General features: G+C 37.5%; 1 protein-coding gene across 4 annotated transcripts in view; it reads right to left on the bottom strand.

The window, feature by feature from the left end:
- The window catches only part of PALS2 (protein associated with LIN7 2, MAGUK p55 family member), a 55,930-nt gene extending 29,260 nt beyond the window's left edge, over nucleotides 1-26,670 (bottom strand). For 2 of the 4 annotated variants that reach the window (XM_085307582.1, XM_085307583.1), the window contains exon 1: nucleotides 26,534-26,670. The gene's annotated coding sequence lies outside the window, so the exon portion shown is untranslated. Of the gene's footprint in view, nucleotides 1-26,342; nucleotides 26,363-26,533 lie in introns of those variants that run through there. The other 2 variants (XM_085307585.1, XM_085307584.1) reach the window with 2 other exon arrangements.
- Nucleotides 26,671-26,676: the final 6 nt, after the last annotated feature.

Below are 26,676 nucleotides of genomic sequence, written 5' to 3' on the forward strand. Positions count from 1 at the left end.
AGTCAACCAGAATAGCTTAAGCAGTTTAAATGGTGAGTACTTGCTAAACTGTTTTTTTTTTTTTTGTTTTTTTGTTTTTTTTTGTTTTTTTTAATGACTGTAGAATTTGCATGCTAAACCTAAATCAGGCACACAAGAACCAAGAAGCAGAGTGAACACACACATAGCCTGGTAGGCAGCAGAACTGCATAAGCCAGGTCCTCAAAGATGTTCCTTACTGTTGAATGCTTTGTTTTCCAATAAAAAGGAAGCTTATGCTTTTCCTTCAGTGGGAACACTATTAGGATCACTGTTGCTTCTCTTGTCATATTATTTACAGTAAAATGGTAAAAACATACAATCTGTGAGAACTCTACCACATATTTCTTTCACCCACCCAAAGACAAGTCTTTTTCTGTGTTCAAAGACCCATCTGGGTAAAATTTAAATTCTCACCACAGCATAGGATTTCCTTTCGTTAGGACGGCAAAATCAGTAGGTAGGCACAGTTGACTATAACGGTTAACGAAAGCCCAAGTGTCAGCAGCCACCTAGGAATCCATATATAAGAAATGCACAGTAGCATCAGCCTTCCAACAAAGCAAGAGGGACTGAGCAGCAGAAACAGGCTCTCAGTTGAGACGAGCTGTTGAAACAGAGGGACTCTTAGGACAAAGTAAGAACAGAACTGAGTTCTAGCTGGGACTCCAGACCCTAAGAGAAACCGAGATTACAATGGAACACGCTCCACTCCAGCCCTTGGCTCGGTGACAGAGAACATACATGCATCAAGGACTAATTTCCACCATCAATTCTCTAAGAACATCTTTATAACCAAACTTGACACAGTTGAAAGCCTCAAGGAAGACTCAGCTGGAGCTTACTGGTCAACTGTATGTATACTGAACAACTGAATCCCACTATGCACATGACCCCATACTCAGAGTAACTAGTTTGCTATTTGAACCCCATATCAAAAAGGAAGAGAGGTGTGGGAGGAAGGCATGTTAATTGAGCTCTGTGCCAATTACTGTACATCCTGAGGCACAGGGATACAGAAATCCCATTTCTGAACACAAAATTTATCAGCCAGAATTATTAACTCCTCCTAATTCTAACATAGCTTTTTAGATAACCAAAAAGTATGCTTCAAAGGATTAATCTACATACCGTACATTAACACCGTAAATTCAGATCAAATAAAAGTAAGATTTACTCTTCTTGCATTTGTAAGAAAAAAGACAGGTTTTCACTGAGATCTCAGCTGTGAGTCTTTTATCAAATATGATTTCACTCTTTCTCTCAGTGCCTAATCCTAGTCTATATTAATTCTATGTAGAGGAAAGAGAAAGCATACATTTAAATAAATTTTCCTGATCTATAGACAGGAGACAAATGTGTCGCTTACTGGGAAAAACGAAAGCTTTCCATACTGAACACCTTGCACAGATTTATTTTTTTTTTAARCTTAAATTCATTATATTAGTCTCCAAGTTTACACGCTAACAAGGAATTAAAAGAAAATTATGTACAATGTACTTTAAATGCATACGTATTTGCACACGACATATCTACCTACTCACCCAGCTGACGGGATAAAATAAATACCTCAAGGATTGTTGGTAAAGCTAAAGTACTTCACAAAAAGTCTGAAAAGTTTTACAAAAATCTTGTCATATAAAGAAAGTTTGGACAATTTCTTGTGTGACAGAACAACTTTTCAAGAGCTGTATCAAAAGGAGGTGAGTTTCACAAGATACTCAATATGCACAAGTACAACTGATTTATAACTCATATACCCCTGAAAAAAAGATAGTTTGAATTTTTTCCATTAGTATTCATACTTATAAAGTGTGTATGTGTATGTGCATACTTTAACGCAATGCAGGCCAAAAACAAAAATATTTTGGATTAGCCACTATTCTCCTCAGTTATAAATTAAAACATTATTTGTAGCCTAAATCTAAAGGAGGACTATCTATGAATAAGTTAACATTCTGGACTGCTATGAACAAGCTCTTTCACTGAGAATACATGAAACACTGACAAGCCTTCTGGTAATGCTTTTAGAAGAAGTTTCAGAAAGCAGTATAAATACAAAATACCAGCATAATAGGCACAACAAAGTAAATACAGATTTTTGAAGTGTGCCTTTCTCTTTTCATCTTATTTTTTCAGCTCTAATATTAACCCTGATAAATGAATCAAATCTGTTGCATCTCTGTATTTCTCTCACAGTAGTCAAAACTATTTATCTGTTAAAGTCTGAAGTCAGTGTAACTGGCTGACAAAATACCAGAGTACCATTTTCTTTGGTGAAAAAGCTAAGGAGAAGACATACAGAGCCATCCATACCACTTTATCATACCGATGTTCTAGCTTTATGCCAAAGCCAACCAGAAATCAATGAAAAGATTTCTTAAATCAGATCTCTTCCCCACACAAGAATTACATTTAGACTAGAGGAGAAAACTCTGCCAAAGGGGAAGCAGAATTCCACTATTGTTACCTGCTTTCATCTTATTACTGGTCTCCAGTCAACACTGTCATAGTGATTTAAATGCAAGCTGTGAAATTTTGAGATTTAAGTTCTGCCTTAACACACACCCCAGCAGCAACAAAAACAAAAGGTTCAAATTTTGTTAGGCTGCTTCAAGCACATGCATTTCCATYCAGGCACATTATGTAGACATACTTCCAAAGGAGAAAGTTAAAATTCACAAGAATTGTGACATACTCTGCTGCCAGTGTAAACATCATTGCTCAGAACAATACTTACAGCTATTTTGAGATTTGCTTTAGGTATGTCTGCAAATACAAGGTATATTTTAATGTACAAAGTTGATATTCTACTGCATAGCAAAGTAACAATGTTGTATCCACTTGTACAGGTTGTGAAATCCTTCCAGTCCTCTAGAACTCAGGAGACGTGTGATGAATGTGCTCACTACAAATCTTGTGGGTTTCAACTGCAGTTTGCATCTTCAAGATGCTTGCATCCTTCCATCTGAAAACACCTAAACACTCTTATCATTCCACAGAATATCACTAAGAAGTCATCAGAAAATCCACCCTTCAAACACTTGAGACAAGCATTTGCTTAATTTGGTCAACACGACCTTAGCTAAACAATTCTTTCTGCTTTCCGTTCTTGCCTCAAATCATCTATAGCTAACAAACAATGCCTCAACTCTCATTCTAGTCTAAGTAAGGCAAGTTCTCCTCTCTGATGCAGCAAGGCAGTCAGTAAAGAAGCAAGCCTGACATCATTCTTCTGTACCTCTTCCAATCTGTACCCTTCTATAATATGGATAATCATAGATGTGAGTCTCATATTATGCACAGTTCTGAGTGCCTTGCACAATATCATTAACATTTCTCTTTCTATTGATATAGATAGRTCATGAGCTCTACCTTGTCTTTCTCACAGCTGCACTACACTGGTGGCTCAATCTATTGGTCTGTTACAACAGAATATAAAAGATCATTTTGAACAGATTCCTCCAAAACTTAATTTGTAGCTGAGTTGTCTTTACTCTGAAGTGCAAAACATTACACATTCGTATTTTGTCCCACTACTAATACTGTAGGCTTCAAATCAGTTTTTTGACACTTCATCCCCTTTCATCCCCTTTTGCTTCAGCACGATCTTTCAGACAAGGAACCTCACCAGGAGCCATTTTTCATCCCAATACAACTGCTGCTTTTAACTCCACTTCTCGTCACATCTTCCTGCACAGGTAGTTCTCTACACAACACTGTTCTTCTGTACTACTCTCCATTTTCCTTAAACATTGCAGGCAGTATATCTCATGTGGTAGTATTTTACCAAAGGAAGACCTCCATTTGGGCACATTTTCTTTTACTATCATTTTACTCTGCAATTGCAGCCCAAAAATAAATAAGATCATCAAATGCAACTGTTAGGTAAAATAACATCATTTCATTTCTCCCTAGTGCTCCTCTTTAACCTGATTTACCATAATGCATTGTGATCAGGGATTTTGGAGATTGCTTGTTGAAAGTACCATGAGAAATGGGAACAATGAAACATTGTAAGGGTGAAGGAGGCAGACTGTAGATATGATAGACATGGTTGATGGTTCATTGCAGTGTATCCCTCTTTACATTCCCCTTCTCATCTCATCCCTCAAAGAAACAGCATAGACTAGCAGGGAATTGTTTTTCCTATTAGTAGTTTAACAAACAGCAACTTCTATTTCTTTCATCTAGAAAAGCATTTCTCATAGAAAAAAAGATTATCATGGTTCAATTTCATAAAACCTGTATTTTGTTCTACCACTCGTAAAAAAAAAAATAAAATAAATCACAGATACTAGCGAGATGGAAAAAGTAATGCGATAGTCTGTTACATATCAGTACACTTGCTGTTCTCCAACTTTACGGTATGATGTCCAAAAASGTAGTCCTACTGACAGTAGTTGCTATTCAATCTGAATATTCACATGCTAGTTCTTTCATGACTCTGCTAGGGAGCTTATATAAACCCCTCAAAAAAAGATGTTCACATCTTAAGGTCTTGGAGGTTTTTCCTGTTACTCAGGATGTATTTTATTTCCATGTCCTCATTTGCCATCTCAAATTTGTCATCTGAGATTTGCTACACATGCCTTACTGAAGCCTTCAATATAAAGAATCTTGATTTCTATTCTCAAAGTAGCACCAATGTTTATTTCCTTATAAGCAAGTGTATAGCTAAATAACCTTTTGTTATTTGCTTTACTGTCACTTTCAAGGCCTAACTTGCAAGATTTAAAGCAACAATTTTATTCCCATAATTCTTCAGTCTTTAAACGTAATTCTTATGATCAGTTCCCAAAGCACTGCTGACACAGAATTGTTTTGTTAAACAACCTGCTATAAAAATTTTGGCCTTAAAAATACAATTCAGCTCATTCAACTAACATTCAGATATTGGCACAAAAATTGCTATGATCACAATCTGCCACTTAATCCACTAAAGAATTAATTTCTGCTTTATAACTCTTTGGTCAAGTCTGCTGGTGTTTTAATGCATGACCACATGGGATATATCATGGTCAGTTATAACATACAGAACAAGAACTTTTAAGATAATCAGTTTCCCAAAAGGAAACAATTCCCAATGGCATCTTTCTTATTTGCAAGCTTACTCAAGTGAGCCTACAGCAGACTTCAAGCATCAGCCAACAGAATCTCTCACCACCCAAAAGTGATTTAGATCTGGGTTTCACCTACGTTATCCCTGGACTGGCCACCTACATTATCCCTAGACTGCTCACACTTTATTTGCTCGAGTGCCTATCATTGCACCCCCCACTTTTTTTTTTTTTGGGGGGGGAACACTAGTTCTTCAGATGACTAAATACAGGGCAGGTCTCTCTCTCTCTCTCTTTTTTTTTTTTTTTTTTTTCCCTCATTCCCAAGAAGTAATTTTATTTCTGTATTTCCCTCAACACCTATGTTCCAATCTATATATGCTTTTTTTTTAACCAACTGTCTAGTTTCACATACTGCACAACCTGCAGTTCAAGTTACCCATTCTGTTCTTCAGGCACCCACTAATTCCTACAAACATACCCACTGCTTCTTCAGATGAAGACTTCTACCCTAACCACATAAAGTAATATCATCATTAACTGACTACTGTTCTAATACTAGCTATTATCTAAAATTACTTTTTTTTTTAATCTTTCCAATCCATTCTTCTACCCACTGACATTCTTTTTTAACCTTGGTTATTACTCTCTTGCTGCAAATAGAGCATGAAAATCATGAACATGAGTTTAATTCCTCAACCTTCTCCCTCATCTCAAGGTTCAAGTAGCATCAGCCTATTCTAACTCAAGTGAAGTCTTTTCTCTTCATACTAGTGTAAGTCTCTGGTCCTCTCCTTAATAAGATTTTTTTTTCAGAATCTATAATAAAGCCTAATTAAGATATCTTTTGCCCCTAAACTTTAAGTCAGATCTCAGAGGAGGAGACACTGAAGAATTCTAACAACTGACAATTTTACAATGAGGAGTTTTGATACTGAGTCAAGTAAAGCTCACTTTCAGACTTATTTCATAGTAAGAGCAGATTTTTTTTTTTAATGAAAACATCCAAACAGCACTTAAAAAACCTGACTGTTCTGTCATGAAGCAGCCCCTCCAAAATCTTCACCTTCACCTTTTAATACACCACAAGCATATAATTAACAATTCATGCATGCTGTTTCAGATTTCTGTTATTGTAAAATATTTGATTAGTAATTTCAATTTAAAACAGTGGAACACTTAGATTTGCACCAATGCAGACATTTAAATACATCTATTTGAAGTCCTATTACAGATGCTGTAAAACATTTGAAAATTGCTCAATAAATTAATGTGCAGAAAACAGGAAYATAAGTTTGCTTTTTATAGTGCAATTTAAATTAATACACTTCAAAAGAAATTCAGACCAATTCAACACATTATTCAATATAAAAGCAAAAGCAATACTAATTTAAAATAAAAAGAATACTTGGTCATTACATTTATTCCTTTTTTGGGGAGAGGGGAAGGAACAGAACCCATAGCATGCAAGACAAAGTATGGAGAAGTTCAGTTAACTTGAGTCTCTACTTAACTTCAGTAAGTTTCCCTCTGCATATAAACTTGCAAGTGAAAATTTTAATACAGCACTGAGACTGTAAAAATCATAAAATTTAAATGAAAGTCTCTGGCCCACATTCTCAGCTTTCAATTTTACAGCATTACCAAATACATTTTCCAGAAGTTTTAGCTGTAGTTCATTTCTAAATTCTAACACTCCCTTTTCCACCAAAATAATCCGTCCATGCAAGCACAGTCTACCTCTGCCCAAACACACTTAATACAAAGCTATAAAAGCAGGTTCTTAAATTAAGAAGTTCATAGTTCAGGATAACTTGCAATAGGGAAGAAAAAAAAAAAAAAAAAAAAAGCATAATTATTTCACTTACCAGATCATGCACCTCTTGTTTAACCTAAGGACAGAAGGTAAATCCTTACTGACAAAGAAAACTTACCAAAATGTACTTGAAAGGTTCTGGTAAATGTTAGCAGTGATGTGGTGGAAAAAAATGGCTTTTCCAAATTTATCTGCAGAATGATATTGCTGAAGTTTTTACTACTGGAAAACACTACACAGTAGCTTCTGTACTTTAAGAGTGAGGTGGCAAAACATGTTACACACTTAAACGAATGAACTGTACTACTTCCCAAAATGCACCTCGTTTACCGGGGGGGGGAGAAAAGAAAAGAAAAAGAAACCTTCCCAATAAGACACCCTATTCTAAGTTTTTATTTTAACACACAAGTTACCTATTCATTGTCCCCAATGGTTACCTTGCTTTAGTCCTTTGAAAGGTATACTCAAGAACCCTGGAAAAGGAGTAAGAAGATCACCTTGACTGTCCAGGTTGTGAAGGGAATTAAAAAACTGCATGGAGTAAGTTATACTGCACTTAGTCATGTGTTTCATCTCCCAGACTACTGCTCCACATCATGCAATCAGGATTTATTCAGGATCACAAATGCTTAATTGAAGGTGGAAAATTAATTTCAACTTAAGAATATCAAGGCACAATACTAGGGGAAAATATATTTCTTTTGGTCTTGGAGGAGCTTGCATTAAGAACTCCATGTTTTCTAAGAAAACTACCACTTTATCCAACCACCTTCATTTTTAAATCATTTTTGCAACTTACTGCTGTAAACACTGAATGACAAAATTTTTCATTTTAGAAGATGGGCACAGATTAAAAAACTGCAAAGCACAAAGGGATCTGGAAATAGATGTCTTCAAAATGGCATTTTGCACTGATGCACCCGAAGTCTGAAATTTTCTACTCTTTCCTTAGAATACCAGCTTTGGTTTCAAGTTTTGACAGAGAACTTCTGAACTTTTCAATCATGTATTCCATCACACTCATAAAAGGAAAAATCAGGGGAATTTTAGCAAAGGCTTCCACTTAATAACTTGAGACAAAAGAAGTTGCAAGCTTTCCAGTTAAACAGTTTTACTCACCTTCCCAAGCAACTCTTACTTCGGGAAGATAGATACTTAGATGACAGAAGTATGAAGACATAGATGACAATTGAGAGTAGTGATGGACTTCATTAAATGACAGGGAAATAAAGTATGCCATGCCCAGAAATATAACAACCAGCTTCATATATAAACAAAAACCTTGCTTCCAGTAACTATTGATGGCTTCATTTCCAATGTCCAGAGAAATTAATTATGAAGTACAGCTTACTACCAGAACTAAAAATTAAGTTAGAAATATATTACATATCCAAATGTTATCTGCTGCTATTGTACCAAGTTTGTATCAGTTGGCATGAAAGCAGTCTAATACTCCTCTAGTTGAAAAGTACTTCAGTTTATTTCACTTCCGCTATAGCAAGAAATAAATCGAGCTCATACTTCCAGCCATCTACAACACTACCTATTCTGCCAAATGCAAAGATAGCTGGACTTTTCCTTCCTGAATAGTTCAAACCACTGCAAATCTTGATCAAAGAATACGTTTATCATGACTTCTAATTTTCCTAGAAAGGTAAATCACTATAAAATATTTCTACTTTCAGATATGAAACTGCAGCCTCTACTTACATTTCATGACCTCATTTATAAGATGCTTTCTTGTAAGAAGGAGGCCATGATTGGGCTTGTCTTTTTGAGAGCATACAAAACTTGAAAGAGTCTATGGGGAAAAAAATTAAAGAAATTTTAAGAACATTCCTCCCTAGGCTCCAAACTGTAATTGCTGTTTCTTAACATAAAGATGTGAACTAATCTCTTAATCCTAAAATCTTTGTAATTGCCAACACAGCTCATTTATGGTGAAACAATAAAAGTCATAGCCTCTTGGTTTTGACCAAAGTCTTTTGTTCTTTTTCTCTTCGATCATTTAGAGCATCTCAGAGAAGGCAGTGGGAGGAGAGAGGAGAGACAAAGATGCTAGTATTAGCAGTACCTCACTGAAAAAAGCTCATTATTTTTGATAATGGAAACTCTCAGAGTTATGCAAGTTTCTAGGTACAGCTACTTTGGTATCAAGAGCCAGAATGACTTATAATTGAATTTCATCAAAAGAAAAGAAGTGGAGAGGACTCTCAAGATTGCCTATTAAAGTCCTYCCATGTACAATGAAAAATAGCAGAATAGGGACCATGATGCTACTCCACCCTCAGCCTTGAAATTCCACTGCAACAGATAAATGATTCCATGTTTTGGCCTTTCTACAAGGCTTTATGAAGTCAGGGCCTTGATCTGGAAAAGTGTAATTTCTTTGCCCACCATTTTCAGCACAGCAGTTAAAACAACTGGCTCATCACACTAAACGAGTTCTCAGAGCAGTCAGTCTCATCCACAGTAGTTTCTGTTTATTATACTCCCCATTAAATTCCTATTTACCAGAGTAGTATTTGACCTAGGAGATATATAAAAAGAGAGTGATGTATCCTCCTACAGATAAATTTGTTCTTTGGAAAAAAATAACTCTTAAGATTGTGGAATAATTTAATGTGAAGTTACCCTCAAGTTTACAAGTGAACTTGAAAGGACAATAACGTCTTTTTTCTTTATGCTAAGACACTCAATACCTTCTGGATGTAATATAGTCAATAACATTTATAACATTCATTGCTAATGGCAATAGAGAAAACATGTCCTATCTCAGCAGAGGTCATACAGCACATGCAATGTAACAGTAAACAAAGAGATGGAATAGTAATCAACTATGCAAACTCAGAGTTGAACTTAAATGGCCATATTGTTCCTCATCATTCTGAAGGCTTAAAAAAAAAGTCTTAAGTGACAAGGCATTTTGAGAAAATGTAAATTCCACTTTATAAAAAGAACACCAATCTGTTTGGTTGTTTTTCAGTTAATTATCTTTGGCCATATTTCTGAGTTTCGTGTCACATTGTTTCTGGAGACAGGTCCAATGGCACACCAACAAAGGCATAACACAGGATATTTTCCTAACCCTGAAGCCTGTTCATATCCCGGTAACCACTCAGTAGTTTACTGGTCCATGTAGTAGTATCAGCCTGTACATACAGATCCATTAGAAGGATCAGATTTTGGTGCTGAAACTCCTTTTGCAATATCCACTTTGGAAACCACCTACAGTAAGAGCGACACAGTATGCTGCTTGGGAAGGTATTTTTCTTATTTCCATTAATGTAATATCTTTTCTATAAATCAAGATCACTAGCTGGCACTGAGTATTTCTTTACAGAAATCTGCCATGGTAGCAATGACACTTGATTCTGTAACAAGGAATTCATGTTCAATGACTGAAGCTGTTGAAACACGAAATAAATKTTCTCAGCTGCAGTAACGCTGGCAAAGTTTATGGTTTTCCAAGCACAGCATCAGGATGTAAATACCACATCACTTTTCAGCATAAGCTTTCAGATGCAGACAAGCCAACTTCCACATAGAAGGAATCAACACTTGCTTTTTAATACCAGGGACACTAGTCTGAAAAGAGCTCCTGCCAGCAGTAATTCCAAAAAGAAACCAAGTCTCTATATTTAAAACTTGATTTCTCAGATTAATTAGTCTCTATATTTAAAACTTGATTTCTCAGATTAATTACTATTCCCTGTCCAGAACAATGGACATCAAGTGCTATGAAGCAAGATACAATCAAGAATGCATCATCTCAGCTTGACATAGGATTAAACTATAGCTGAAAGGGGTAGTGAATAAAATAGCGTAGTGCTCTTTTTTTCGTATAGCTTGTAATTCATAGTGTAATTATGTAAATTTTACATGTGCTCAAAACTGAACTCTGTTTATTAACTGAATTGTTAACATACTGAATAGGGTCAAGCAGAGTATACCAGGGACATGCCTACATGTATCCTGTAATCTCCTGGTCTTGTGTGCCTGTTATACATGGTCTTTTATCCTTCGTAGAACTCCTCTTGACCTACTTTATACACATACACTGGTTCAGGACAAAAAAAAAAAAATCATGATCACAGAAGTTTTGGCACTTCTATAGGAAATAGTTTTCAATGGTGAAGACATTTAGGAGGAAAGCATACTCAGTTTTTCAGAAGTACGAGATTCCAGCACAAGTAGGGAGGAAAGAGACCTCTTTTCATTTCATTTCTTCAAGTATCACCGCGTATCATCACTGAAGTCCGTGCCACAGCAATCAAGTTTTTGAGCATCCAAGATTAGGAAGCATTATGTTATCTAATGTGCAGTCTCCTCTACATAGCTAGATGCAGGAGAGTGTAGACAGCAAAGCAGCTTAGACGATCCTGTACTACACCRGAGAATACCAAGTCCCCAGACGTCAGTGCAATCACCACTGCAGTCAGCTGATAATAGAAATTTCTGCTGATACTTTGAGACAATTAACAATAGGAGGAATGATGAAAGTGGGATAAGGGTAAGAACAGATTATATGCAGTGTAACGAAAAACATATTCCAAATTACCCTCATACCAGACTCTTCTCCAAAACAAACATTTACTCTTTAACAGCAAACAAGAGTTTGTGATGCACAGTGCATCACTAAGTGCATCACTAAGTTGTTAGTACAGCACAGCTGCAAGACAACTGTAAATCTGAAGCACTGAACCATCATTGCAGCTGCATCTGAGATGGTCTTGCTTCACACAAAGTTTTTAAATTAAATCTACAGTGATAACAGCAAAGCCAATGCAACATATAGTGTCCTTTAATCTTTAAGGAAGGGAAATATCATTACTACAACAAGAGCAGGCCAAAACAAACTCACAGACTCAACACTTCTGATATCTAATACAAAGATACCTTTAATAAAAAAGTCAACTAATTTTAATCCTTTGAAGGTTTTTGTTGGATTTTACTGGGGGGGATGGGTGGAAAATAGAGATATTTTCATAAGTTTAATCACCCTGAAACATAAAAATTCAAAATCGTTTTAGTGTCAGACTAACTTTGAAAGCTTTTTGCAGTCATCTGTTTTGTATATTTCTAGGTTATGTCAGCCATCATCTCACAYATACACATACACACACACACACAAATAAGTATTTACAATATTAACTAAAATTTTAAGCCTACCATAGACCAAAAACCTGTTCATCTCTCTAACAAAGAGAGATCACRAGTAAAATTGTCGGTTTTTTACTTCTGTGTCCAGAAGTACCAAACTCTTATTAAATAGTGAATTATATGAAAATCTTTTGACTAAAGGGCAAAAAAATGGTGGGAATGAAGCAGCACATCATGTTGAAGTCAGAAAAAAAACAGATACAGCAAAAGAACTGTCTCAGAAGGAAAAAGAATATACAATACAGCTAATAACATGATCCAGTTGGCATCCCACCAACCACATCTGGCCTGTCATTTTTGCACAAAATCTAGCACTTAATGCTTTCAGTGTGCTGAAAGGGGTAGTGCTCAAAAGGGACTGCCACCAGCTCCAGCTATCTTCAGGTATACAACCTGGCACATCTACCTGAAAGCTGTCATTATGCACCACTCCTTCTCTGACATGAACGAGAGAGAGGTTCCCAAAACTGAGCAGGTTCACTTTGCCATTCACTGCAATCCAGTTTCAGCCTAACGTCTTAAAAGAAATCTTTTAGACAATACTACAGAGAAGGGACTCATACAAGAAGATGCCTTTTTTACTAACATGCTACAGAAATGATTTAAGTATATATTCAGTTGCAAAAAGGTGAGTAGACCCACTGACTGAGAATGCTAGCTACACATACCTTTGTCACTTCACTCAGCAAGAAGCTATCAACACTTAGGGGAAGACTTGCCCTCCCAGGGCAACTTGGGGTAAGAAAAGTTTATATGTTTTTCCTGAGCTCAGCAATATTTTTAAATTTAAAGAGTATTTGTTTTACTCACCACAGCTAAGATACCTTATGCAAAAGGAAAGAACACCTCAAAAAGTCCAGACCAAGTTCTTGGTGRTGGAATTGCTCTTACTTTTATATACCTCCCAACTTATAGGAAGACTAAGATCATCTACATTCCAGTCATCCCAAACTAGCGTTTGCCAGTGACTACACTCCTTTTTCAAAGGCAACAAGAAAGCAGCCTTGAAAAAAATAGTTTTTTCAAACATTTTTACAAAACTCTATTTGGAYACTGCTTCTTTATCACTTCTTCAACTTACTGATGAAAGGATCAAACACAAGAATGTTGGAMTTTTGCCAAGAAATGTAAAAAGATGAAATATTTAAGAGCAAATAGAAAAGAGAGTTCTGTACCTCTGGTTTACTGATTTATATCTTTGTCATCTCATTTCCAACAGGTAACAGAAACTATTTCTATAGCACCATGCCTCTTCCTGTATGGCAGTCCTAGGCTCCAAGATGCATCAAGCTGATTTCACTGATTRAAGTATTTCCTCTTCACCATTAACAGAAGATGATCTAGAAATCCTGACCCCATCCTTCTCACTTGCATCAGAGGACTGAACCAAGAAGCCAGCACAAATATTTGTCCTGGTGTCTTAAAAGTCAATAGGTCTTACTGCAAATTTGGAAGTGTCAAATGACACAATGCAACAGACTGCCAGCTACCTGTAGAAGGATTGAAGTGAGAGAAACATGAGACAGTTGCTGCAGTTTGTCCCCAGTTCTGAACCTAGAAGTAGTATAGTGTAAAGGGGGACTTTAGAGGGAGTGTTTTTTAATCTCAGCAATCTAAAACTGATCACTATTTCCTTATTATCTAAGCATTTCCACAGGTTGAAGATCTGCTTGCAAGCACAAAAATAACATACTGTCAGTCTAACTTGAAAAAGTATTTCTACTGTAAATTTAGCARTCTTTCATTCAGCTTCAGATAACCACCTGTTAGCAGTGCAACGGCATATAAGYTTACAGGATTCTATGACCCACCAAGCCAAAAGCAAAACTGTTAAGATGTTTTTCATCTAACCCCATCATTGCACCTTTTTGTGTTTATGAAAAMCCCACCTTGAGGCCAGGAGAGCATCTAAAACCACACCAGGATGTTAGCCAAGGCTAGGTCCACCTCACACAGGATGTCTGTGTGGAAGAYTGTATCAAAAGAAACAGGTCAAATAGCAGCAGATGGATTTCTGGAGGGCAGCTAAATATGCAAACATATGTACTCTGGGGCTTGGAGGCTAAACATCTATTTCTGCTGTTCCATCTGGATGCACTATTAGGCAGAACTGAGCAAAGGCCAACTAAAGAACAATCTGTGTAGCATCCTGGTCAGTTTGACATGTTTCCTAACCTACATACAYGGGTAATCATTAATCTGCTGCAAACTCACCGTTAGCTCTGTTACCAAAACAAGAACTAGTACTGGCTTAGACCTTGGTGTAGGTTACAAAGATATGCATATCACATCTCAGTCATCAAGAGCCCCAAAGAAAAACCATGTAAATTCTTTAAGGAAGCTAAAGAGTAATCCAGTTCAAGGATAAGAGTTTCTCAYGTTTAATCAAACAGATCTTCAGTACACTGTAGCAATCCATATATGAATACCAATCCAAAAAGTTGAGACTAGTTTTGAAGTGGAAGTATCTTGAATAGTAGAAGAACACACAGTATGAATTACATCTGCATCTAGTTCAAGAAATCGCCGAGTTAAAAAAAAACAGTCAGAAGCTAGGAGATTACTTGGGGAAAATATCATATGTTTTCSTCACTTTTACACTTTCCTGGATAGTCTAGGGATGTTGGGCTTTTAGTTTATAGACAAGCGTTGTTACCTATGTGAGTGTGTGTCTGTGCGCATATGCACRTGTGTGTATGCTTATACACACTTAAAATACTTCATATATACTTTATAAAAAAATTTTCTCTCCCCCTCTCTATATATTTCTCTCTCGCTCTCTCTCCCTCCCTGTGTGCATGCGTGTGTGTGTACACACTGATACACTATGTAACTTTTAATGAGCATTTAATGGATTGATTATCTGCTCCAACACATTACTGTTAACAAACCTGTCTGGTTCAAATGGGTAACATCCCAACATTGAACAAAGTCATATTAAACAGGAGAAAGRCAGGTCTTTCTTCAGGGCGATACCAGGGAGTAGGAATCTTATTCTCACAGGTGGCCATACTCASTTTGCTCAGCTGTGCCCGATATTTTAGATCATCTTCCATTTATACCAGCTCCCCAGCGACTTGTAGAAAAGCAAGGGGAGAAGAAAGGACAGACAAACTACTATCTTTGTTGGCCACAAAAGGATTTTCTTTCTGAAGATTTTAGCACTATCAATCATTTTGCTTTCTTGGTTTTCAATCTCCTCTGCAGAACAGTCAAATCTATTTTGAATCTGCTAATGTGCAGGGCCAGGGCAATTACACAAGATGTTATTTTAGTTTTGATCACACATTAAGTTCTGGATTCACTATTGCAGAGTAGCACAATGAAATTCTTCATATTACTGCTAATGATGTGTAAGCACTTACAGACCACAATATGCTTTTTCTTTATCCCTCTGTAGAAGCTGAATTTAAGCCTATCCAGACACTAGATTTCACGGCCCAAGCTCCTTATTATGAAGAGACATAGATATCCAGAATAAGTGAGCTGTGGCTTCTCTTCTGTCTTCTTGAGTCTGTACTCAGAAATAATGTTAATAGGAGCTGCTGCTAGATTCTGAATGGTTTCAGAACTTGCACTGAATCCTGGAAACAGATTATGGAGCTAGATAAACCTTTGGTCATGACCAATTCTTACCAATCGAAATTGTACCTAATTAAAGAGTACGTAAATAATTTCAACCTTGTAATGGTCTCAAGTGTTGTGCAGCCAGACTGTAGGACTTAATTGACCACAACTATAACAAGTTTTATCCACTACCCTTGCATTTAACAAACAAATMTTGTATTAGCATACAATGTTCCTTTACTTTGATACCAGGTGCAAACTACAAAATTAAATGAATACCTCTACCTATCTTCTGGCTAGTCTCGTATTCAACACAAAGAGGAAGTCAAGGCCTTAGAGCTCAATAAACCAAAGATTTCCTTCTGCCTAGCTCAAAACAGCATTGTATTCTCAGACAATGAGGTTKACATAGAAAGTCATCTGTGCAGATTTCTCTGATTTGATCTTTAAGTGAATAGCTACTTCTTTAAGTAAAATCAAACAGAAACAGGCTGCTTATATCAAGGCATTTGGGCTTTAGAATTAGGGTCCCACTGTGGTTAACAATCATCTATTCAAAAAATTACCCTCCCTGTCAAAGGTCCTCAAGAAAAAATKAGAAAAACATTTTCTTGACTGTACTATTTCCCAAGACAAACTGCTGCTCCATTCATTTACTACTGACCACCTTTCCGTCACAAGACTTTGTAATAGAAGTAGGAAGAAGTAACCTGCTTTGTTCATGCAGCTTATTGCCAAGGCTTACAAGGCTGGAAAGGCTTACAAGCCACAACAGACCCAGATCTATGAAAATACAGATTTAACAAAGCATTGCTCTACCTAGACTTACCTAAATGTSACAACTGAAAGATTTAGTGTGCTTACTCTCTGCTTACTAAGTAAATATTCCTACACACCCTAAATTAAGAAACTACTACTGAGACTAAGGGAATACAACATAAGCTCTAGAAGTAAAGATGACATCTACCTGGAGAAAATAAAGTTACAGTTAAAAAGAAAACCTAATGTAATCTTTAAAATACAGCTACTCTGAGCTATCTCATGAAAAAGAGTGATCTAAATTTTCAAGTAATTACAGGAAAATAAAACCCAGTGTTTTAAATCACCCTGAAGGAAAAAGTAATCTAATYCAAACTTGTCTATAGCTGTCCAGAGAGATTGCCTTCTAGAAGTGCTGTAATTATATTTGTACAATAAAATCACTTGTGCCTATGGTGGGGAGGCCCAGGGGATTTTTTCATTTGAAATGTGTAAAAGTTTCACAGTGACATGAATCAAGTTTTGCACAAGTGTACACATTCTGAGTAACTGTCTTTTTCAGTCTTTCACAGATGCATGTAATCGCTAAGACTGTCAAACAGCAGATGTCAGACATGAATGGACATATAGTTCTACTTATCCATATATTGCCYACACCTTTTTAAGCTAAGTAGCAGAGTGGTTTGGAGCTTATCGTAAAAGCATTTCTTCCAATTTGTAACTAAACTAATCCCTGCAATTCCAAAGAAAAACTCCTACTGACTTCACTGAAAGTTTGTCTATTCGGATTTTTGGCAGTGCCTTAAAAGTGAGAAGAGTTTTTTTTTTTGTTTGTTTGTTTGTTTTTAGAAAAAGCTTATGGGCTATAACTKAGTAGCCTACATAAAGGGTTTTGTCTCAGCAACATCTCTGGTTAATAGCAAGGCCAAACACCACCATTCTCACAGTCTCACTGTCATAAAAGCTGTGACACATTCCCAAAATAGTTTTGGTGGATTTTTAAAGAAATACAACACATGATTAAACAATGCCTAACCTTATGTCACGTTAACAGAACAGAACTTTACAAAGAGCCAGAAGCTCAAGTTTTAAGTAGATAAAAAAGAAACAAAGGGAAACAATATCAAAAATTTGGAATTAGTTACGAAACATTCACTTCTCTTGTAAATTTTGAGTGACTTGGGACAAACTATCATGAGATCTTCGATTTTACTAGCATAAGGACTAATGGTGACATAGCATACAAGGGATGGAGTAGTCTGCAAAACATTCATCAGAAGGCAGTAATGAATTTAGGGAATGTAACATTCTTAAAACATGTTTTGGAAATCAAGGATCTTTSTTATACTATGCATTTCTTTCCCTAAACTCACCAGGAATATTATTGCATATAATAAAGGTCAGAGATGTGACACTATTCAAAACATTAAAATACTTTAGTGGACACTCAAAAAATCTCTGGGGCAAAAAAACCTAACCAAAATATTTTGAATACTAAATAACATCACTTTAAATGATTGACTTTTTCAAGACTATTCAACCTCAAGCTAGCTTTGACCTCAAATGTATTCAGCTGTACCTAGAAAGTTCACTCATTTAGTTAATCTTTTGGATTAATATTAAAAAGTTCTGTACAAAAAAATCATTACACTGTTGATGGAAGTTCAATAAAAGTAGAATTAAAACACTGATAGWTATTAGACTGATTTCCTTCAAGTTGTATTTGCAGAAGGCTGAGAAATCTAAGTTTACTTACACTTTTTGAGCCCTGAAGTAATTTAACACCAACACAACTGGAGATCCACCATACTATCAAAAAGCTTTGCACACAGTTACCTGAAGATTACACATTTATAGCTTCCTTCTGCTTGTGCCATTTTTTTTCCCAGTCTGGAAATGTATTTCACAGCAGCTCATTAAATTTATATAACCCTCCATCAGCAAAACTCAAGTGTTCCTATACAGGCCAATATTAATGGTTTTTTATCCCTACAAACAAGCCAAACTTGCACTGAGACCAAAATTTTAGCATGGATACGGTCATGCTTTCACTAGCTAATCCCAGGCAAGAAAAAAAAAAAAAAAAAAAAGAACACACCCTTCCTTCCTTCCCTTCTTCCCTCCCCCCCCAAAGGAAGTAATTTTGTTAATAAGTTCACAGATAACTCAAACTACATTGGTCATAAATCCCATTTTGTCACATGAAATCTTTCAACAATTAAGCATAAAGCCACTCTGAAAAAGAGGAAATTGGTGGATTTTCTACCCAAACACTTTCAATTTTCAGAAGTTTTCTTTCCTAGCAGTCACGAAGTATGAACAAAACAATGTTCTCATTCCCYTTATTGTAAAGGGGCAGCTTACTTTCCTTCTTGTATCATGCAACATCATCACTCCAAAAGAAAAAAWTTCCTTGCTAAGCTGCTTCTCCTAATCTAGCAGCTAATTAGTCAGCCTTTCTCTTGTTCATTTTGCATTGATTAGTATCAATCCACTACTTCCTTCCCAAGACCCCAGTTCAGCAGTTTTACTGTGGCATTTTACCACTGCTGAACAATAGCTTCCCTGAACTGTAATATCATGGAATCTGACCCAAGACCAAGAAACGTATGGTGAGCTTGGTAAGAACTTTGTTCTGCAACTGTTTAGTTAGTTTGTTTACAGAGCTGTGTGCCAAGATTTGGCAACTGAATGMATAAGCTTCAGTTATTAGATAACTTCCTAATAAATATATCTAATAAATTCCCTTCAACGGCAAACTTGCATGCTTCCAGCAGACAACAAAAAAAGTTTCACAAATTGACTGCACTGACTTCCCTAACCTATAGACTACTGAATGGCAGAATCACTCTTTTACTCCAGTAACTAGATTAGAATTTCTGAAGGTATCGAGTTTTAGCTACAGTGTTTTTCATGTATTACAGTGGGTTTTTAAAGCATTTAGTTACTCGTTAAGTAGCACTGATTTTTACTTATCATTGTACACAGATAAGCTAGCAGGCACTTKTATAAAAATAGTCCGATATCAAGTCACTTCATCAACCAGAGCAACTAAACTTCAGGGAAGACTTCTCCATCTTAAATTTTACACTGTAACCACTAGAGGGAGTAGTCWAGCTACATTTCTATTAAGAAACAAGAGGGTTTTGTTTTAAGCTATCATACTGACACTCAGAACCTTAAAATTAAAATAAATAAATAAATAAATGCCTTTCTACAACTTTTAACAACACTCAGCCTCCCTCCCACACCTATGCAGACATCCTGTTTCTCTCCCACTGTTACAGCTGAGATTTCTAATAATACCTTGATCCTTAAGACCTTCATCTTCCCCCTCCCTCTGGGGGTTTAGGGGACCACCCTACCTAACTGGGTGTAAAAAATAAGATAAAATACAGTGCTCTCCTGCCCATTTTCTAAAGTTTATTCTCACGCATTTCCTGCCAGTCCTTGAGTCTGCCTAGACAATTCTCTCTTCTACCAATGGCAACACGAAATGGACATAATCCCTGCATGCAGCTGCGGAAAGATGAGGGTTCTCAACCRCCAGTCAGCAATTCAAATACAGTCATTAGCTCTACATGAACAGCTAATGTTACAGAAGTGCTGTTTGAAACCCAGTAACGCTGGCTATCAGTTCATCTTGCTTCCCATAGAATAGTGATTCAAATGCAGTGTGTCCATTTTAGCAGTCTTGAACCAAGATACCTATGGGATTATCATAGTACTGATATCAGAAAAATGAAACGGACAATTTTTCCTCACACAGTAGGTCGACAGCAAAGTTTAATTTTATCCATGCAACAATGGGACCACCCTGGAGAAAGCTATGGAATAATGAAACAAACATCACAGAACCAGCCCAAGTATCACCAGCTTCCCACTTCATGAATAAGTTTGGTTACTGCTTTAAATATCCCACACAGCGCATCACACAAAGTAGGAGTTTGTCCTCAGGGTAGGATCACATATGACAAATGCCAATTACATTAAGTAACACGCTTCTGGATATTGCTTAAATTCTACGTAGAAGAGCTGCACTGATCAGAACTGACGAAATCAAGTGCTGTCTTTCCTTACCAAATCTAGCATAAGCAGCAAAATTACAGAAGTAGAGCTGGGAAGAGCAACTGAATATCTGCATGACTTGCATTCAAATGACTCTCTTCCAGTCATACATTTTATAAACATTAAGTTCCACTTAACAATTTCTCCCTGCCCAAGTGTTCTTCACTAATGAACATATAAACTGAACTTTCACTTGTTAATTATACCTCCTCCTCCTCCTATAGGTCTACTGACCTGAAAAATAAGTTTTAAGAAGCCGTATGACTATTGTAGCCTAACATAATTCTACTGAATTCTGTCTAGCAACACTGTACTTTGCTACAATGAAAAAGCTGACAAAGCCAGAATTGTTTAGAAAGGCAGAAGAAACTTTTCAAATCATTTCATCCACTAGACTGCAGTTTGTCTTCAGTTTCACAACTTCTGCTATATAAGCAATTTCATCTTGMTAAAGAGACTTCCGTAAACTTCAACAGTGAATCAGAAAAGGTATAGGAGGAATTTTAATACAGAGGTATGTAAAGGYTGACTTACCAACTGTCACACAGACTTGTTAGAAAAAAAGAAGAGTATCACATAAAGAGTTGTTAAGACATTTTATACGTGGAACATAAAAAAAATCTCTCATATGATCATTACCTGCATATACCCGAAACTTACACAGGTAACAAATAAACGAACATGGAGTCATGTARCTATATATATGAAGAATGTAGTAACACAGAATGGCTAGTGTATTTTTCTTTTATTCTCTCACGGAATTTACTTCAGTGTTCCTCCACACTATGTTATTAGCCCTAAGAAMAGCTTTACCTTATTCTACTCCATTTATTTCCCTCCATTCTGTGTCTAGATATTTAAAGTGGTATCACTAACTTTTCATTAAAGCACATTTGACCAGTGGGTGAGATACTTTGTTTTTAGAATCTAATTTAAAGCTTTGAGTAGTCGCTCCCACAACAGAATTAATACTTGAATGTCAGCACTATCTCAAAGAGGCTTAAATGAACAGAAYTTAAAAACTCAAACTACTTTTCTTACCTCTCAACGGGCATTATTGTGACAGTATTTTGACAAAACATTTGGAATCAAAAAGTAAAGGCTTAAGCTTACTTGAAATCAACAGCTGTGTCTCCACCTACYGGGAAAGAGAATTTAACTGAAAAACTAGTTTGATCCTTTGAGGCTCAGATGAACAAAAGACATAAGAGCAATATATTAATTCAAGATGGGGAAAAAAGAGAGGGGGGATTCTTTTCATTTTTTCTAAACAGTTTGTGAAAATCACTGGCATTTCCCACAATCAGCATAGCCTATTCTCAAATGGTCGCTTGTCAGAACACAAAACCAGTCAATACTTTTAAAATAACATATCGAAGTAATTTCTACAAAAACATTTATTGCCAATAAATATGAACAGTCATCTAAGTTCAGTATCTTACCAGCTTCTACCATGCTTTCATGACACCTGGATACCAACATTAAAAAGAGTTCTTCAGATAAATGACTTGCTTAAAACATATAGAATAGTTGCTAATATGAATCATTCTCWATATATATAAAAACTTTTTTAAAACAAAAAGACTTTGATAACAAATAGGCATAAAGTAAAAGTATAGACCCTCTCATTTTCAAATTTGCATTTTTATTRTTTAGTAAAGTTTATGAAGTAACTCACCATCACTTTAAAGATGCTAATTAACACAAAATAAGAATGCAAGTATTTTGATAAGAAAAAACACCTCTCCCCACCTCTTTTTTGGGGTTTCTATAATTCTTGCAGGGTATTTGATCATTTTTAGACACCACCCATAACCAAATAATTCAAGTTTGTTTCATCCTGAAAAAAAATGATGTTTTTCAAACCACATCACAGCATATTACTATCACAATGCTTTGTTTATCCCATTGCAAAAGAMAACAGTTTAGCTGCAATGTAACCTGAGATTTACTGCAGATGGTTAGTAGTCATGACCAGGGAATTAAATAAATCCTGAACTTAAGAGTGATCTTAACTCCTCCTCCTCAAACTGAAGCTAAATCATTATTCTGTTGAACTCAGATATGAAAGATTTCAGTCACAGCTGTTCCAAACTAGCCCCAAACACCTACTGGTCCAGCTATTTGGCACTGCCTTCTCCTAGCTAGCACACACTTAACTAAAATCTTATATCAACATCATATACTACTTATATTGCAATAATAAACAGTCACATTAACACCCTCAGGTCAATGAAAGCAAAGCATAATCCTTTAAGAGTGTATCACYGGCACATCTGTATTTTAGCCTGCCTTTCAAATGTCAGCCTGAACAAAACTCATTTTTCCCCCCAATACCCTTTATGAACGTCTACTGTGGCAGAGCCTATAACCACTTTCCCCTAACAGACTCAGTCTTTATTCTGTAATCATATTCTACTTCACATTTCCACAAAAATAATTCCAATACTGTCTGCCCTGTCTACCCATTCCAGTTGTCCTCAGCACTGGGTTTATGGAATATATACTCTTTGCAGCATGAAGTATTAAAGCGGGTTTCTCCCTTCACCTCGATTTGTTATCAATTTTTCCTTTCCTCATCGCAAACATGACCATCTCATTCAAGGTGAGCTGAAAAAAAATTAAAAACCATCCCAAAACAGCAAAAAGCAAGCTTGAGGTGTAGACAGTGTTGAGAATCCTTTTGTCCATTCTATGSCATTCCTTCTGAAGCAAATAGTTTTCCTGATCTAGTAGGATGATCACTAACTCAGCACTCCAGACCAGGACAAGTCACTTTTYCCCCATTTTTACTTTAAACACAGAACACAAGAGGGCATATGATTTAAACTTGCATGAGTTTTTATTCTTTRAAGTTTTAGGACAGTGTAACCGTCCATATCTAAATGGAGACTCTGGAGCTCCTCAGATACTACCATAAACATCACAAACCCAACCACATACCTGTCTCTTAAGTAAAAAGACCCCCTCTCTCTCTTTCTATAGCATAAGGAAAGATTCACTGATTTATAAACCAGTGTCCTGCGTAGTATAATCAAGAGCATTAAGGGAAATACAAAGAGAAAAAGAACCTGGGACAGTTGCACTAAGTGAGAACTTTAAATCATTTACAACTACRGCAGAAAGCACGCATTTAAAGCAGGACACCAAATCGTGTTAAGATTGCATTAAAAGTAATTTTTACAAATAAACACATTCAGGAAAAAAGTATGATACAGGGATTGAGTAACTGTAGTAACAGACTCTTACCAAAGGCTCTCTGGTTTGCYGTTATGGTACTATAAAGTTTTTTTTTCCAGATCATCAACCTTTATTTATATATACAGTTTGTAGAATACCCAACAACAGGATCTAATATCAAGTTGAAGCCTAATCCTGACTGAAGAAGTTGCATGTTTGAGTCTTGTTTTCCCTCCTTTCACTGTGGTTAAACATCAGTTAAAAATCCCCAAAGTAGCAAGTCATATTGTCTAGATTTCTGCTCCTTTCTGCTCCCCAAGGTTTGCCCGTACAGTAATTTAGGGGAAAAAAAAGTCTGACTAAAAATTTTACGTTTTTAATAAGAAGCATTCAAAAAAAAATAACTCGGAGATTCATGCTCTCTATAGCTTAAGAGACTTTCATATTAGCTAAGCATGTTTTCACTACTTTATTAAATTTTTTTGTTTTATTTAAAAAAAATGCAACTAAGCCATGATTGAAGTTAATAGGCTCTGTTATTTATTAAAAAAAAAAAAAAAAGCAACAAGAGGTAGTTCAAGAAAGGTCCAATTGCACATTATGCTGCAATAGCTTTTCAATCATTTTGGAGATTTTTGGTATGCAGAGTTAGTCTACTAATACAGCAGCAGAACAGACATGACTCCAAAAWCTTGCTATCGTGTATTTGTCAATAACTTCCATATTAAATGTTTTTTGACAAGATAGGCTGAAACAGCAGTGATCTGCAGAATCTGAAACAAATCTAAGTACGCAGAATTAAATTCAAATAAGCTGAATATACTCAGATTCACTCACATGCTGAAGGTTCCATTCAAAAAAAGAAAAAGAAAGAACGAAAGACGCAAAGAGAGTAAAAGTGTCTCATCTAGAAAAGACAAGGAAATAGAAAGCTAGCAAAGATACTAGCCTTATGATGACACCATGCCTCAGTACTGCAGATTTTTCAGAGAAATATGGATCCCAGGTAATTTATATAGTACAATACATAGCCTCAGAGAACAAAATAAGGARAGCAAGATTATCAATTCCAAACATTTTAAGGAAGTAAGAAATTAAAGATTCCTCTGAAGAGTCCTCTAAAAATAATTWAAAAAAAAACACACATAAAATTAGCTCATTCCAGCCTCCAATTATCAGCACGTTATTTAAATGAGAATTTTCTCTATGGCATTCTCAAGAGGAATTTTGTGACAGATGTTGCATGGTCCAGTCACAYGGCAAACTGTTAAAAGCCAACCACCACAGCAGAATTAAAAGGAAACATTATGATGCTACTGTCAACTCAACCAGTTTAACAGACACTATCTGTTCAGAAGCAGCATGCTAAGATTTGTTCAAAGCCTCCTCTAGTCTGACATCTATTTATAGCTGCCTAGCCTCTCCACAATTTCTCACAGYCCCTCCTCCTCCCAAAGCCAAGTCAGGAGAAGTTTAATGGATGTAATCCTGGGCCCTGTGCCGCAAGCTGGTCAGAAGCTCTGCAGCTCTCTTCCAGCAATCTCATGTGCAATAAGGCTAGGAATAAGAGGAAGGGAATGATCTAAGCCACCCAGGAGCCAAATACATGGGATAAACCTTATCTCTACTCCTTAAGAACAAACTCATTTTTCCTCTGCTAGCATATCGATAGCATTGAACCACATAAACATCAGAGCCTAAGTAAAAGGCACCTGCCTCCTTCTTCCTCCCTARGGAAAAACAGCCTAAACCAACTGTCTTGAAAGCCAGGACGTAAGCTATCCAAGTCAGCTCTGACCCCTGGAGAGCAGCAATGTCATCCATGTACCTTTCCACTTATATTTTAGTGTTATTAYTATACACTATACATTTTTCAACTAGAAACCAGGAGCTTGTTGGGTTTTTATCAGCGCAGTTTCTGGTTCGGAGTTGATATCCATTATCCAGCCACACATGTGTGCTACAAGGTTTCAGATGTATTCAGACAGGTTCTCTTTCACCAGCATCTCCATCAAAAGCTTAAACACCCTAGAAAGGGGGCATACATCTTCCTGAATACGGAGCAACAGCACCGCAGGCTGACCCCCGCCACATGCCCACCACCTCCCTCGGTGCCTCTCCTACCACCCTACACCCACTCGCTTGTAGTACTAGCACAGAGCCTACGGAGGTGATAGCACTGTTGCGAACTCCTGCCCACCCGGTTACAACCACATTTTCTCCCCTTTCCCCAGTCAGAGGCGGACGGAAGGGGAGGGATGACTTCCTCGGGAGGAAAATAACCAGGGAGAGGCCGGGGCAGAGATCAAGAAAGGAGGAATCATCCCAAAGAGGGGAGCAGATAATCCCCGAGAGGCGAGGCTGCGGAGGRAGGGAGGGAGAGGGGAAATAATCCGGCAGCGAAGGGGGGGGATAATCCCCTCGGAAGAGGGGGGAGGCGGAGGATCCCGGGAGGGAGGGGCGGGAAATCTGATAATCTCCAGGAGGAGAGAAAATACGGGGAAGAGGGTCGGGAAAGGGGGGTGGGCGGGTGGATAATCCGGAGCGGCAGATGAAGCGCGGGTCTCCCGGGGACGCATCAGGAGGCGGCAGCAGGAGGAAGAGGAGGGTCGGGGAGGGGGTTAATCCTCCTGCTGGGGACAAAAATCCTCTTTTCCCCCGATCCCGGCGCTGCCATGTTCGCTGCCCGCAGGCCCGCCCGGCGCCGGTACCTGCGTGTGGGCGGCTCTTCCCGCCCTCGGCACCGCACGCACACGGGGCGCCTCGGCTGCCGGGGCGCGGGGTCCGCGCCGGCATGGCCGCAGGACGCCGCTTCGCCGCCGGCGCGCGGGCAGACCCTCCTCCTCCTCCTCCTCCTCCCCCCGCCCTCCTCTCCGGCATTCGCATCGCCGCCGCCACTCACCGGCTGGCACCGGCTCCCGCTCCCCGTCCGCTCCTCAGCGGGCGCCGCTCAGCCCCATCTACGAACTCGGAGGGAGCGCGCGAGCCGGCGGTTGGAGGAGGGAGCGCGCGAGCCGCCGCTGCCCCCGCTCCTGCCGCTCTGCG

Source organism: Rhea americana, unplaced genomic scaffold, assembly GCF_003343005.1.
Source record: "Rhea americana isolate MKP2758 unplaced genomic scaffold, rheAme1 scaffold_26, whole genome shotgun sequence".
In the NCBI taxonomy this organism is placed as follows: Eukaryota; Metazoa; Chordata; class Aves; order Rheiformes; family Rheidae; genus Rhea; species Rhea americana.